Source organism: Protobothrops mucrosquamatus, unplaced genomic scaffold (assembly GCF_001527695.2).
Source record: "Protobothrops mucrosquamatus isolate PMUCROS unplaced genomic scaffold, P.Mucros_1.0 scaffold2396, whole genome shotgun sequence".
Lineage (NCBI taxonomy): Eukaryota > Metazoa > Chordata > Lepidosauria > Squamata > Viperidae > Protobothrops > Protobothrops mucrosquamatus.
The window spans coordinates 82,291-99,049 of NW_015388470.1; positions in this window are offsets into that span (position 1 = coordinate 82,291).

Genomic DNA, 16,759 nt, shown 5'->3' on the forward strand with positions numbered 1-16,759 from the left:
TGCTAGCAAAAATAACTGCTCGGTGGGTGGGGATTTCAGATCCTAGCATTGCCTTTCATCACGCCTTTGCCGACATTTTGTCACATAAATAAAGAGACTTTTTAGGATAAAATGCCTGGAAGTTCTTTGAAGTGTTTCGTTAGTCGGAACCATGACACTAGAGTTACTAATCAATATGATTTCCTGTGAGTTCAAAATCAGTGTTAGCTGTACTGTCACTTTTCTTAAGAGACCTCTGTAGATCTCCTGGAATTCAATCACTCTCCTGAGGGTAATTTCCCTATTTAGAATAGGAGAAATTAAACCTGTTATCTGTACTCCATCTGTTTATCACAAGAGGGCAACCTTCTCTGTAAAATCCCACTGCATATTATTCTCCACAGTTTTTCTTGAAAAATTGCACAGTTCTCTCTGCAAACCAAAGAACTGTTCCCTGTAGCCTTCCTTTTTAAATATAATCCTAACTGAACTGGTTTTAGGATGCAGTGGACTTTATTCCTTTTTCTCATTTTACCACGACTCCACTTCGACACAACACAATTTTTCACTTTTTCTCTACTGCCTGTTACGTCCTTGCCATCTTCTCTCTTTAGTGGACTGACTGTGTCCTTCACTTTTTTCTTGTTATTTACATGTTATATGTTAGTTATATTTATATACCTTCTGGGAGGCACAATGAACTCTTAAATTGGAACAGAAAAAATACTGTTTTCAATGTAATAGTTATTTGCACTGATTTCTCAATTCAGTTTGAAACATCAGAAAAAACCTATAGAAATAAATAAGATGTGGAGGTGGTATTTCGCATTATCATTTTTTTATTCAATATTTTATTGCATTGTTATCTTACTCCACTTTTAGAACTTGTTAAATTTCTTTATCAATTTTTATATGGTGCCCACTTAATGATTCCATGTTGATCATCGGGCATAACATAAGCAGTAAAAATAGGCACTCTTATCAATGCCCAATTTTTATAATGCTTCAATAAAAGTCAATAAAGGAAATTACTATAAAAATACATGTATTAATGATTGTGTTTGAAATACATTCTAATATATGAGGATTAAAACATGAATAAAAAGAGTGTTCTGCTGTAGCAATGGACCTTAAATTACATTCAATGGAAAATTCCTTTCAAAAGTCCATTAAATCATATACAGAAATGGGACAAACTGGTCTTTAAAAAAAAGGGGGAACCTGTCATAAAATTAAGCTAATTCATATAGTATGGTGAACATTATGTTTATACATCCTTTCAGGTTTTTCAAAAACTCTTGGAGATATTAAAAGTCAATGCTGGTTCCTTTTTATCCTGAAGTGTATGTAAATACAGGCCTAACCTTCCTCTTTATATGACATCATCTCCCACCCTCCTCAACCTGAATAGAAAAAGCTAGTCTGCCTGGGACTTCTCCACTGAGAAAGAAAAATGATACTTTTGCTCCACATAGTCTCCATTTTAGCTTTCATCAAAGGTAATGGTTCCTCCATAAAGAGATGGAAGCTAACAGGCTCCAATATGCTTGAGTTTCATGGACTGCAGCATGCTGGATAGTTAAAATATACATATCATTATTTCCTTTCCAAATGTCCAAATGGAGGTCCAGCTGGTGGAATCTGGAGGAGATGTGAGAAGGCCAAGGGAGACCCTCCGTCTCTCCTGCCAAGCTTCTGGATTCACCTTCAGCAGCTATGAGATGAACTGGCTGAGACAGGCTCCAGGGAAAGGCCTGGAATGGCTTGCATGGATAGATGACCCTGGAGATGGGAACACCCAATACTATGCCAATTCAGTGAAAAACCGTTTCACCATCTCCTGGCACGATGCCTCCAGCATGCTTTATCTCCAAATGAGCAGCTTGAAACCAGAGGACACGGCTGTGTATTATTGTGCTAGACAATCACACATTGAGTGGAAGCTATGGTGAAGCTTGACAAAATCTCTCATTCTTCATGGCTGCTGTCCAAGTTGAGTCAGCTTCCATGCTCTGAATCAAAAAGAAAGGAAGTTAGCTCTTCATGCAGAACAGAACATACATTGATTCAGGCAATATAGACCAGGGCTTTTCAACCTTTTCACCCATTGTACCACTTTTAGGATATGGCAACAACTGAGTACCACCAGTCGCCTAGCAAGGTGTCAAAAACCTGATGACCCCCCCCAAAAAAGGAAAAAAAAATGATGAAGTACAGGTAGTCCTTGACTTACAATAGTTCGCTTAGTGACTGTTTGAAGTTATAATGGCACTGAAAAAAGTGCCTCCCAAGCCACAGCCAAGCAAGACACCTGCCTGCCTGCCCGGCAGCGCTCTTCCTCCTGTCCGAGGTTTTCATTGTTGTGAGCATTTCTGTTGAGGATTGCAGCAGGGGTGGGGTGGGGGGTGTTTGGTTTTTATTCCCCCCATCTGCTGGGTGGTTGCAGCAGGTTTTGGTCACTTCACATGACCCTGGGACACTGTGACTGTCATAAATATGAATCAGTTGCCAAGCATCTGAATGTAAATCACAAGACCCTGGAGATGCTGCAACATTCCAGCTGATTGGCGCTTCTTCTGGGCTCAGCTGGAGCCTGGCACTGATCTTGGCGCTTCCACTGAGCCCTGACAGCCCCGAAGAAGTGCCGATCAGCTGGAAAGCGGCAGTGTGCTGCAGCTGCCAAAAAGACCAACACAGTGCTAGGGTGCATTAATAGAGGGATAGAATCAAGATCACGCAAAGTATTAATACCACTTTACAATGCCTTGGTAAGGCCACACTTGGAATACTGCATCCAGTTTTGGTCACCGCAATGTAAAAAAGATGTTGAGACTCTAGAAAGAGTACAGAGAAGAGCAATGAAGATGATTAGGGGACTGGAGGCCAAAGCATATAAGGAAAGGCTGCTGGAATTGGGTATGATAGCAGTGTTCCAATATCTCAGGGGCTGCCACAAAGAAGAGGGAGTCAAGCTATTCTCCAAAGTGCCTGAAGGCAGGACAAGAAGCAATGGATGGAAGCTAATCAAAGAGAGAAGCAACCTGGAACTAAGGAGAAACTTCCTGACAGTTAGAACAATTAAACAGTGGAACAACCTGCCTCCAGAAGCGGTGAATGCTCCAATACTGGAAGTTTTTAAGAAGAGACTGGACAGCCATTTGTCTGAAATGGTATAGGGTTTCCTGCCTGAGCAGGGGATTGGACTCGATGACCTCCAAGGTCCCTTCCAACTTTATTATTATTATTATTATTATTATTATTATTATTATTATTATTATTATTATTATTATTATTATTATTATTATTATTATTATTATTATTATTATAGCAAGGTCTCTTGGAAAGAAAGGTTGTTTAAATGATTTTGCTTTCAACAGGAACACACACAGGAGTGCTCAAAATCCAGTTGAAATTCAGAGAACAAAGTCAGATTTGTCAGCAAATACAATCTCAGAATTTTACAGACACGATTCACAGTAATGACAAGCCAGAATAGGAAATCAGATGGTTGTTTCCAATGAAGAAACATGGATCAGGGCTGCCTCTTAAATAAAGCTGTACCCAGCAGTCTTTAATTTAAAAAGATACTCCCCAGCTTGGCAAGGAGCTACATTCAGCATCTTTGCATCTATCGTGGATTGCAAGCCATGGTTTTTCTCTTACTTTGAAATCCAAATCTATTTAATTCAATTAAAAGGGAAAAAAAACTAATTTAATGAATAAAGTAAATCATGGTTATGTCCAAAATATTTTGAAGCTGTGTCTGAAATTAAAACAAATATATATCTTAGAAGTATAACAAAGTGAATTTCTTGGACAATAAAAAGGGATTTTTTGAACTTTCTCATTCAACAAAGAATGAGGGACGTAATATTATTTGATGTTTTTTTCTTTTTGAGTTAGGTGGACCTCACAACTGTGGATTACAAATTGTTCATGAAGGCTTACTCAAGGAAGAAAGAAAGAAAGAAAGAAAGAAAGGAAGGAAGGAAGGAAGGAAGGAAGGAAGGAAGGAAGGAAGGAAGGAAGGAAAGAAGGAAAGAAGGAAAGAAGGAAAGAAGGAAAGAAGGAAAGAAGGAAAGAAGGAAGGATTTTAAGGAGATTAAATTCTTTACTATATTAACTCATTTTTGAGAAGTGGTGGAATTGATCAAATCTTTGTTTTACTTACTCTAAAGTAAACCTGTCCTTTCTTCTATGTATTCAGAAGAAAACCAGAACAAAGCATGTGTGACATCACTTTTCTTATGACTAGAACATCATTTGAAAATCACACATGCAATATATCTAAGTGAATGCACTGAGTGGCTCTTTTATCCCAATCAATATGTAAATCAGGGCACAATTTCCCCTTTAAAAGAAGTGCATGGTTTCCCTTTTAAGGCTACACCCACCATCACAAAGTTAGTGTACTTTTCCAAATCTTCTACTATCAGTTCCCCTCCATTCATTAGAAGCAGCAAAAATGATGCTGTGGCTCTGGAATGACCTACCCCCCGACCTACGTACAGTTGCGGACCTGCGCCTTTTTCGCCGAGCCCTGAAGGCCCATCTATTCCGTGTGGCCGGCCTGGCGTAGTTTGATTATGTTTCAGTGGGGGGTTTTTTTACGGGTGTGTTTTTAGAACAGGCCTGTTATTTAATTCAATTTTAAAACAAACTATTTATTTATTATCGTGATTTTTAGTATCGCCTGTTCACCGCCCTGAGTCCTGCAAGGGAGATAGGGCGGTATATAAATAAATAAATAAATAAATAAATAAATAAATAAATAAATAAATAAATAAATAAATAAATAAATAAATAAATAAATAAATAAATAAATAAACTTGGTGTCCTTTCTAGCAATCCTTCATGGCATCGGACCTGGTTACCTCCGAGACCGCCTTCTGCCACAGATTCCCTCCCATAGACCGGTACGCTCCCACAGAGCGGGTCTCCTCAGGGTGCCGTCGGCCAAACAATGTCGGCTGGCGACCCCCAGGGGGAGGGCCTTCTCTGTGGGTGCCCCCACCCTCTGGAACGAACTACCCCCCGAGATCCGGACGANATAATAATAATAATAATAATAATAATAATAATAATAATAATAATAATAATAATAATAATAATAATAATAATAATAATAATAATAATTCTATCTTCTGTATTTAGCTTTTTCCATTTCAAACTGTTTCCATCTTGTAAACTGGAAAGCTTGCTGAAACAACTTTCATTTTAGATGTCTGATCTCAGGTCCTATTGGTGGAGTCTGGAAGGGACGTGAGAAGACCTGGCCAGTCCCTTCGTCTCTCCTGCCAAGGTTCTGGCTACACATTTGGTGACCACAGCATGAACTGGGTGAGACAGGCTCCTGGAAAAGGACTGGAATGGGTGGCATACATCCGCTATGACAGCAGTACTGCCTGTCTTCCTTTTTCAGGTTACACCTACCAGGACAAATTTGTGCACTTTCCCAAATCTTCTACCATCTGCTCCTCTCCACTCATTAGAGGAAGCAAAAATGATCCTGTGACTAAACTTGGTGTCCTTTCTAGCAATAGTCAGAGGTAATTCTATCCTCTGTATTCAGGTTTTTTTTCCATTTTAATTATTGTACACTGTAAAATTCACTGAAACAACTTTCATTTTAGGTGTCCAATCTGAGGTTCAGTTGGTGGAGTCTGGAGGGGATGTGAGAAGACCTGGAGAGTCCCTCCGTCTCTCCTGCCAAGCCTCTGGATTCACCTTCAGTAATGCCTACATGCACTGGATGAGACAGGTTCCAGGAAAAGGACTGGAATGGGTAGCATACATAAACCCCAGTTCTAGTACTGTTTACTACTCAGACAAAGTGAAGGGATGCTTCACTATCTCCAGGGACAATGCCAAAAGCCAGCTGTATCTGCAAATGAACAGCCTCAAATCAGAGGACACGGGCATCTATTACTGTGCAGGAGACACAGTGAGAGGAAGTGAAACTGAAGCCAGACATGAACCTTCTCTCCCTCAGAGCAAGTGGATTCAGTCATAGAAATTTGAATTTGAGTCTTTCAAATTGAGGAGTAGATCATCAATCTACATCATAGCAGTAGAATATTCCATGGATCAGTAGAATGCTTTAAGACTTAAAAAATAAATTAGACCCATATAAATTACGGAAAATAGAACCCCAAAGTAATATTCTGTTCTTGAATTGAAGGTGCAAAGAACCTCTGCATTTAAAGTTACAAGGCAGTAGTAACAGTTCATAGAGCTCATAATAGCGAGTTGTGAGATGGGTGCGACAGGCTCCAGGGAATGGACTAGAATGGATTGTATGATGCCCGTAAACAAGTCTATGCAGAATCCAGGAAGGGGTGCATTGCCACCTCCAGAGATATATCCAACTCAGAAGGAGGCACAATACACATAATATTTTTGACCATGACTGAAATAAAACCTGTGGTTTCAGCTGTGAACTTGACTGCTTTTTGAGCTGCTTACTGGGGAATTAAAAGAGATTGTTGAAGGAAAAACATAGAGGTCCTTTGAGAATTTAATTCCCAAGAGTTCTCAAAACTTCTTTAATATCAAACTTCAGCATGCATATCAAATATATATATATATATGAAATACCCATGAAATCCTCATTGTGTAGAATCAACCTGGAATGAGAGAAGAACAGGAAAGCCCTGTCTCAATCTGGCTAGAAGAATCACTTGGTTGGAATTGTGCAGAGAAGACCTGGGAGATCATCTATTGGGGATGTTTTGTAGTAAATGACCTACAAGTCGGCTAATTCATTGCATGATGTTATGAGATTTAAGAGCAAAAATGAGAATCCCACGACCCCCTAGATTATTGAACATATAGCTCCTTTATCTGGAGGGATATGTAAATTTGTGGGCAGTCTCATCTTTAAATGAGCCATGTAACTTTTCTCAGGCAGAACCCATCAACATAAAACTGGTGGATGCCTCCCATGCTTTTCCATCTTATCTTTTTGGACAGCAAAAATGTTATTTTGGCCAACATCCTTGCTTTTAGTCAGTGTTCTTACAGGTAATTTATCCACCTATAGCATTCTTTTGAACATTCTTATTTTTCTAGTAATATTCAACAGGGCTCACTGAAGTATTTTCCTTTCCAGGTGCCCAGTCTGAGGTTCACCTGATTGAGTCTGGTGGGGATGTGAGAAGACCTGGGGAGTCCCTTCATCTTATCTGCCAAGCCTCTGGATTCACCTTCAATGATTACAGCATGCATTGGCTGAGACAGGTTCATGGGAAAGGGCCAGCATGGGTGGCACATATACGCTATGATTTTACATCTTTTCACTATTCTGATGAAGTCAAGGGTCACTTCACCATATCCAAGGACAATGCCAAAGAGCAGGTGCATCTGCAAATGAACAGCCTGAAGCCTGAAGACACAGCTGTCTATTACTGTGCAAGAGACACAGTGAGACAAAATGCTTCTGAAAGTGCTTCTTAAGGGACTGGAGGCTAAAACATATGAAGAATAGTTGCAGGAAATGGGTTATGTTTAGTGTAATGAAAAGAAGGATAGGGGAGACATGATAGCAGTGTTCCAATATCTGAGGAGCTGCCACAAAGAAGAGGAGATCAACCTATTCTCCAAAGCCCCTGAAGGCAGGACAAGAAGCAATGGGTGGAAACTAATCAAGGAGAGACACAACCTAGAACTGAGGAGAAATTTCCTGACAATGAGAACAATTAATCAGTGAAACGACTTGCCTCCAGAAGTTGTAGGTGCTCCAACACTGCAGGTTTTCTAAGAAGATATTGGACAACCATTTGTCTGAAATGGTATCCATTTTCTTACAGTAGGTGGGCTAGAAGATCTCCAAGGTCCCTTCCAACTCTAATATTCTGTTATTCTGAAACCTAAAAAGAATCTTCTCTTTCCCTGAGCAGTTCTCCAAGATAATTCATTAAAATGATGTTGAATTGGAAGACCAGAATTAAGAATCGTACAATCTTGAATTGACCAAATGATTAAGTGCCACCTAGTTTGGTATCACCCATTAGTGACCACATAGACAAATTTTCTCCAGATTTAGTTATAAACAATAAGACTCGTCTCTCACAACTCCAAAAGTCTCCTGAAGATCTGCTATTTCTTTCCAGTTTCAGTTTCCCTAGGATAATATAACCATCTCATTAGTATATCCTCAACCTTCACACAGCACCCTATATATTTATTTTCTCAGCTCATTAAGAGTGTGGTTGGCAAGAATAGTATTTGCCCAATTTTGGAAAAACGAAAACCTACCATCAGACCAGATTATAATTTTGAAGATCCTAGATTGTGCAGAAATGGACAGATTAACGTTAGAGATGAAGGAGAAAGTTCAATCTTTTATAAAACCTGGGAAAAAATTTATCAGTGGGTTGAAACATGTTAGAATAAGAAGAGATTTTAGAGCAGGGGTAGTCAATCTTGGCTCTTTTATGACTTTTATGGCTCAGGAATTCTGGGAGTTGAAGTGCACGAGTCATAAAAGAGCCAAGGTTGACTACCCCTGTTTTAGAGTTTTATTATATTAAGTATTAAGGTTGATGATTGGAAATAGCTGTTATGCTATCAACTATGTTAATTATTTAAAGGAATATTAGTGTTTTACCAAATGTCAGTTGTAACTATACCGATTTATTCTTATAAATGTCTAGTATTATATAAACAATAATACTTAATATGAAGATCCGGACGACAGCTTTTTCGCTGAATTACCTATTTACTGTAGTTATCCCTTTTATCCCGATTTTACTGTACCCGCACCGACCCTACCTTTCCCCTACCCATATAAAATATATATTTTTTTAAAAAGAGTGTGGTTGGCCACAATGTTATCGCACTGATTCTGAGATATATTTTGCTGGCTTGAATGGTTCTACATTGACCATGGGGAATGCCATTTCCTATAAAAGCAGTTCTTCTTCTAAATTGCGAGTGTTTGTAATGCTTCAACAAAAGTCAGTAAAGGAAATTTATACACAAATATGCATGTATTTATGATAGTGTATGAAACATATTATCATTTATAGAGATTAAAAAGAGTAAAAAAGCTATATTATGTTGCAGCAATAAACAGAAGATTTTTCTACAGACAGATATGTCCAAAGGACATTAAATGGAAAGCTCCTCTGAAAAGGCCATGGAACTATAGTTAGAAGTGGGACAAACTAGTCTTTGAAAAGTTGGGCAGTTGTCTCTGTAAAACAAATTCTAAACTCATTCAAAGATATTTTTTTTAAAAGATCTTTGGCACTTGATTAAGTGGCAATTAATCATTTGGTCCTTGCTTGACAAAAGTCAGAATCTATGAGATCATGTCATTGGCCAACACCAACACACTCTTAATGATTAAGAAAGATGAATATATCACTTTAAATTGTCAAAAATGTTCAAATCACTGTAAAAAATATAACCATATATAATTTAACAAATTTCTGTGTTTTACAAGTCATCCATTATGGCTATATCTTCATCCAATTAATTATGTGTTTTGTTTTGTTTTTAAAAACTATCTCTTAGAAAAAGACAACTATAACATGTTAGGCACATGTATGTGTGTTTATTTTAATTAATTATTAGGGATTTTTAATCTTGTGAATTTAACCTTCATACAGCCTTTCAGGTATTTCAAAAACTCTTGGTGGTATTATCAGTCAAATCTGGTTCTCTTTTATCCTGAAGTTTATGTAAATACAGGCCTAACCTTCCCTCTTTATATGACACCATCTCCCACGATTCTCAACCTGTAGCTGGTGAGCAAAAGTTAGTGTGCCTGGAACTTCTCCACTGAGAAAGAAAAATGATATTTTTTCTCCAACTCATTTCCATTTTTACAGTCTTCAAAGGTAATCATTCTTCCATACAGAGATGAACGCTAGAAGGCTCTAATAAGCTTCGGGTTAAGGGACTGCAGCAGACTAATATTAAAGTGTACATATCAACATTTTTTTCCAGATGTCCAAATGGAGGCTCAGCTGTTGGAATCTGGAGGGGATGTGAGAAGACCTGGAGAGTCCCTCCGTCTCTCCTGCCAAGCCTCTGGATTCACCTTCAGCAGCTATCAGATGGTCTGGGTGAGACAGGCTCCAGGGAAAGGCCTGGAATGGCTTGCGTGGATAGATAACCCTGCAGATGGGAACACCCGATACTATGCCAATTCAGTGAAAGGCCGTTTCACCATCTCCCGGAATGATGCCTCCAGCATGCTTTATCTCCAAATGAACAGCTTGAAACCAGAGGACACGGCTGTGTATTTCTGTGCTGCAGACTTCACAGTGAGAGGATGTTATGGTGAAGCCTGACAAAATCCCTCGTTGGTTGATGGCTGCTTTCCAAGTTGAGTCAGCTTCCAGGCAATGAATTAAAAACAAAGGAAGTAGCTCCCCATGCAGATGAGTAGAGCCAATCCCCTTTCATTTTATCTACTGGTGAACCGGAAAAGCTACTGATATTCAAGTTTAATGGTTCCTTTCATTTGAACTTTTTCTTCTCTCATTTGAAGTTATCAAATTGATGGCTCAGGTGGTGGAGTCTGTAAGGGGCGTGAGAAGTCCTGGTGAGGCCCTCCATATCTCCTGCTGAGCCTCTAGCTTCACCTTCAACACCACAATAGAGATGATAGACCTTTCCAGCTAAGCTTGTCAAAATTTGGAAAATGCTTAACTTGACTGTACTGGTTTGTCTCTCTCTGACACACACAAACACCTCAGAACAAAACAGAAACAACGAATTGCCTACAGCTTTCAGATTAGTACTTTCTAGATGTCCAAATGGAGTGATCATCCCCTCACCCGTGAAATTGTTGAGTAACATTGGTTAAAATAAGCTGACCACAAGAATACTTGCTTAATCATGGGTTCATTCAGATGCATCCCATCTACACTTTTGTTCTTATGCAGATGTTTTAAGGGGTCTCTTTCCTTTATTAATGCATTTGTTTGTGCACTTTATTTTTTAACATCCAGATTAAAATTGTGGAAAACATATTTCTGGCAGAATATCTTTGGAGATTCATAATCATGCAAAATAACCAAATAACAGAGTTGGAAGGGACCTTGGAGGTTTTCTAGTCCAACCCCATGTATAAGCAGGAGACCCTATTCCATTCTGGACAAATGGCTGTGTTAGAAATAAGTCTTCATTCTGGTTCATCCAATCCGGGAATAAATAAGCAAACATGGCGACTGCTTTGGGAAGAAGGTTACAGTTTATTGCAGAAGACAGATAAGCAGCAGAGGAGAAGAAAAAAGAGAGCGCACATGGGCAGAAGGTCTTTTTATACCCCCTCCCAGCCCTGCTTGGAGTAGTTTCCTGTTCCTGTGGCATGAACTTTGAGGCTATGTGATGGAGCACCCACAACTTCTGGAGGCAAGCTATTAATTGTTCTCACTGTCAGAAAATTTCCCTTTAATTCTAGGTTGGTTCTCTCCTTGATTAATATCCATCCATTGTCTCTTGTCTTGCCTTCTGGAGCTTTGGAAAATAGATTACCCCTTCTTCTTTGCGGCAGCCCCTCAAATATTGGAACACTGTTATTATGCCCCCTCCCCAGTCCTTCTTTTCATTAAACTAGACATACCCAATTCCTGCAACTGTTCATGTTCATTCAAACAGGTCATGGTTGTCCCAAAGGTACAAAAGACAATTGGGCTTCCTTAGTTTTTTTTCTTTGAAAATATTTCATTTCTCATCCAAGAGAAGAAACTTTTTTTAAAAAAAACATGAAAGTCAGGTTGTCTTTTGGGGGAAAGACATACTTGGGATATACATCTGGCAGATTATAGGAGAGAAATTTGAAATAAGACACTTGATATAGAATTGCTGATTCAGTAGCTGGCTAATTCATACCCAGTTCTTGCACATGCATCTTTAAAGCATTGGCTACTTGTTCACTTTTCTTTAGAAGACCTCTGCAGATCTCCTGGAACTCAACCATCTCCCCCCAGACTCATTTCCACTGTTTAGATTTAGAATACAAGCAGAAATTAAACCTGTTATTGCTCCTGCCCCTGTTTTACACTAGGAGGCAGAGTTGTCTGCAAAACCCCATTAAACATTATTTCTCCAGTCCCTGCTTGAAAAATTGCACAGTTCTCTCGGCAGACCGAAGAAGAGTTCCCTCCAATGATCCTTTGCTAAATGTAGTGCAAATTGAATTGACTTTAGGATGCAGTTACTTTTATTTCCCTTTCTCATTCAACCAGAAAACCACTAAACCATGAGGTGACTTTTGACTTGTTCCTTCCAAGGTATTGAGATGGGCAAAAGCTTGATGGATTCTTTATCCATGATAGATAAAGATGGTACTGTAGATCCAGTGGTGGGATTCAAATACATGAACAACCGGTTCTCTGTGTGGATGCTGCTTCCGGAAGTCCATGAAATGTCTTAAAAATTTCTGGTGGCAACATATATTCTCCCAGGGCTTTGCTAAAACTTATTATTTTAGCTTCTGTAGCAATTACTAGGGACCACTTTAATAAATATTTTAATAAACCTGTACTCATTAAGTGTGGGTTTGATATTCTGATATACTCAAATTTATTTTAGAAATAAGTTATACCAAACTTCAGATGGAATCTGTGCTTCTGTTACTACTTGCATTTCTCTCTCACCTTGGGAAACTACAGTATTTCCCAAAAATTTGTATCATTATCTTGTAAACATTACTCTTTCTTTCTTTCTTTCTTTCTTTCTTTCTTTCTTTCTTTCTTTCTTTCTTTCTTTCTTTCTTTCTTTCCTTCCTTCCTTTCCTTCCTTCCTTCCTTCCTTCCTTCCTTCCCTTCCCTTCCCTTCCTTTCTTCCCTTTCTGTCATTTCTTTCACATCTACATTCATAATTAAACCATAACATTCTGATTCCAGTCATTTTCCCTTGCCATGCTCTATATACCAGTGGTTTGAGGTTACCAACAATTTCCTCATATATGATATGTGCATTTTCTGGTTTTTGAATAAGTATAACTCTTTGGTGCAACATTGTTGGTCGGTATAGCATTCAACCTACAGTTTTGGTCAAGGGAACTGTCCACTTTAGTTGCTTCTGATTTACAACATTTGTAAACCCAGTTTCAGCATTCCTGTTGATTTAGAAGTTTTTTCCCTAATTTAAGAATTCCCAGGTTAACTTTTTTTTTCTATTTGGGTTTGAAAAGCAGAGTTTTGGAAAAGCTTTACTTAATCAATGAGTTGATATCCTGCATAGTTTTGTTGAAGGTTGAAGAAACCTTTCTTTCATCCTGCATAATAATTCCCCCAAAAATATACTTCTGATGCTCTAGTTCTAATCTAGCTTTTGTCATGAAAAGTGTCTGAATGACCTTGGGTCAGTCACTCTATCTCAACCCAACCCACCTCACAGGATTGTTGTTGGGGGGAAAAAGGAGGAAGAAGGAGTATTGAATGTGTCTGCTGCCTTGAGTTATTTATTTAAAAAAATAATAATAAAGGAAGGACAAAAACACACCCTCTAACCACATGCTAATCATCACCAAAATATATCTTCAATATGTGTCCAGGGAACTGGGAAGAAAAAAATGAGTGAGTGGCCCTTTTTTATTTTGAGAGATATGTAAATTGTAGGACAACTTCTTCTTTAAATAAGCCAGAACATCTTTTTTTCCTCAGACTGCAAGGAGAATTATAAAGGGTGTCTGCATCTTTGAATGCCCTTCATACAATCCAAGTGAACAAAAATGATTCTTTGGCTATATTTGATTTTTTTAGTGGCAGCTCTCAGAGGTAAATTTTCCCATTCATATACCAGACTCTGTCTTTCTATGTAATGGGACTCAGAAAAAAAAATTCTTTCTCTTTCTTTCTATGTAATGGAACTCAGAAAAAATATATATTCTTCTTTCCAGGTGTCCAATCTAGGGTCCAGTTGGTGGAGTCCGGAGGGGATGTAAAAAGGCCTGGAGAGTCCCTCCGTCTCTCCTGCCAAGCTTCCGGCTTCAACATTAGTGACCATCACATGGGCTGGTTGAGGCAGGCTTCAGGGAGAGGACTGGAATGGATTTCCCACATAAATCCAAGTTCGTCTAGCATTTTGCAACTAGACAAAGTGAAGACACGCTTTATCACCTCCAGAGACAATGACAGAAACCAGCTGTATCTGCAAATGAAAGGCTTCAAACTAGAGGACTCGGCAGTATATTACTGCGTGAGTTACACAGCGAGAGGAAGTGAATCTAAAGCCCACCAAAAACCCTCTTGTAGGGTAAGAAATTCACTGCAGAAATAAGAGACTCTCTTTTCTCTAAGGGAAAAAAAACTTTGTAGTGGCACGGATTTGTACCTCTGTAACTGTCTGGTTTGGTACAGCAACCAAACAGGACAGGTATAGACTTCAACAGATAGTTAGCACTGCAGAAAAAACAATTGCAACCAGCCTGCCTTCTAGTGAGGATTTATATACTGCATGGGCCAGAAAGAGGGCTGAGAAAATATCTACAGATCCCTCACATCCTGGACATAAACTGTTTCAACTTCTCTCCTTAGGATTGCATGCCAAAACCACGAGACACAGGGATAGTTTTTTCCCACATTCCATCACTCTGCTAAACAACTAATTCCCACAGCACAATCTTATGCTTAAAGATATTTGCCCCATGTAGTAGGGCTCTGTTGCTATTAACCTGCTGACTAAAAAAAATAAAAAAATCTTCTGAGTTCTATGGTGGGTTTCAGCTATTTTTTCCTATATAGAATCCAGATGCAAAAAGTCCTGGATGTTAACCTTGGTGAAGATTTGGTTTCATGATTTAAAATATTCTTTCCAAACCATACATTCCATAATTCTATGCAATTTAGGAGAGAGAATAAAATGTTCCTCATTACCCTCTCCCTAAAAAATTATAGTAGAGTTACCCATCAAAACAATTTCCTATGAACAAGCCCCAAATTGACTTTGGCAGCATGTTAACCATCCTTAGGAGACTTCTGTAGAGCTCCCTGGAGTTTAATCATCTTTCTCATCTCTCACTTCTACTGCATGGAATACAAGCAAAAATTAAACCCATCTCTCCTCCACCTTTTTTACACTAGGAGGCAGCTCTTGTCAACAAAGTCCCACTGAATATTATTTTCTTAGTTGAAAACTTGTACAGTTCTCTCTGCAAAGCAAAGATGAGTCCCCTCCAATATTCCTTTCCTCAATGTAGTGAACAATGAATTGATTTTATGATTCAGACAACTTCATTCCCCTTTCTAATCCCACCAGGTAACCACTAGGCCACCATGTAAGTTTTCACCTGTTTCTTCCAGGGTATTGAGATGGACAAAAGGTTGCATTAACAGAGGGATAGAATCAAGATCACGTTTAGTGTTGATACCACTTTACAAGGCCTTGGTAAAGCCACCCTTGGAATATTGCACCCAGTTTTGGTCACCACAATGTAAAAAAGATGTTGAGACTCTAGAAAGAGTGCAGAGAAGAGCAATAAAGATGATTAGGGGAGAGGAGGCTAAAACATACAAGGAACAGTTGCTGGAATTGGGTATGTCTAGTTTAATGAAGAGAAGGACGAGGGGGGACATGATAGCAGTGTTCCAATATCTCAGGGGTTGTTGCAAAGATGAGGGAGTCAAGCTATTCTCCAAAGCACCTGAAGGCAGGACAATAAGCAATGGATGGAAACTAACCAAAGAGAGAAGCAACTGAGAACTAAGAAGAAATTTCCTCACAGTTAAAACAATTAACCAGTGGAACAACTTGCCTCCAGAAGTTGTGAATGCTCCAACACTGGAAGTTTTAAAGAAGAGATTGGACAAACATTTGTCTGAAATGGTATAGAGTTTCCTGTCTGATTAGGGGGTTGGACTAGAAGACCTCCAAGGCCCCTTCCAACTCTGTTATTCTATCCTATTCTAAAAGCTTGATGTATTCTTTATCATTATGAAGTGATCCCAGCCATGAATACAACACCAGCGTATCCCCGTATCCCTCTATCACAATTCTCTTGCTGAACTTTTATATCTTCTAAGGCATGATGGGAAGAGAAAATCATGCAAATTCCTTCAAAAACTCATTCTTGGCTCTTCAAAAGGTTGTACCCAAATGAAGAGTCTTCAGTGTTTCTCTTAGATCCAGGATCAGAATTCTTTGATCTACAATGAAGATCTTATTGTATTTGTTTTCCTTTCTTTTGGTGCAAAAATGTAAGTATAAGTTCTAGAAGTGGTTTAGATGGCATCACCATAGGGCTCTTATATTCATTCTCATCTTCTCTTGTTTCCAAAGGGGCCTTCTCAGAGGTTCAACTGGTTTCAACTGGCGCAGGTGTAGTAAGCCCTGGATATAATCTCTGGCTGGTGTGTAAAGTGATCGGGTTCTCCCTCCAGACTCAGAACTATGTTTGGCATTGGGTCCGACAGCCTTTTGGAAAAGGTGTAGAATGGGTTGCAGGAATACATCCCTATAATGGGGACAAATGGTATTCTCATTCCATGAAGAACCGTGCCTCAATTTCAGCAGACAGCTCCAAGAATGAGTTCTACCTTCAGCTGAATACTGTGTCAGTTGCAGACTCAGCTGTCTATTTTTGTTCCAGAGAACACACAATGAGAGAAGTTTATTTGGGATCTGAACAAAAACAGAAAACAGTTCTTTGATTCTTACAAGTATGAAATGCAGAGGCAGAAAAGACAGTGGAGATCAGAGAAGAGCAAAGTTGTTCTTCTTTTCAGTCTTTAGCACAATATATAGGTCTTTAGCACTATATATCAGATGAACCCAGAGAGAGAGAGATTGATTAATATTTTGCAGCCACAGCAGGTCTCTC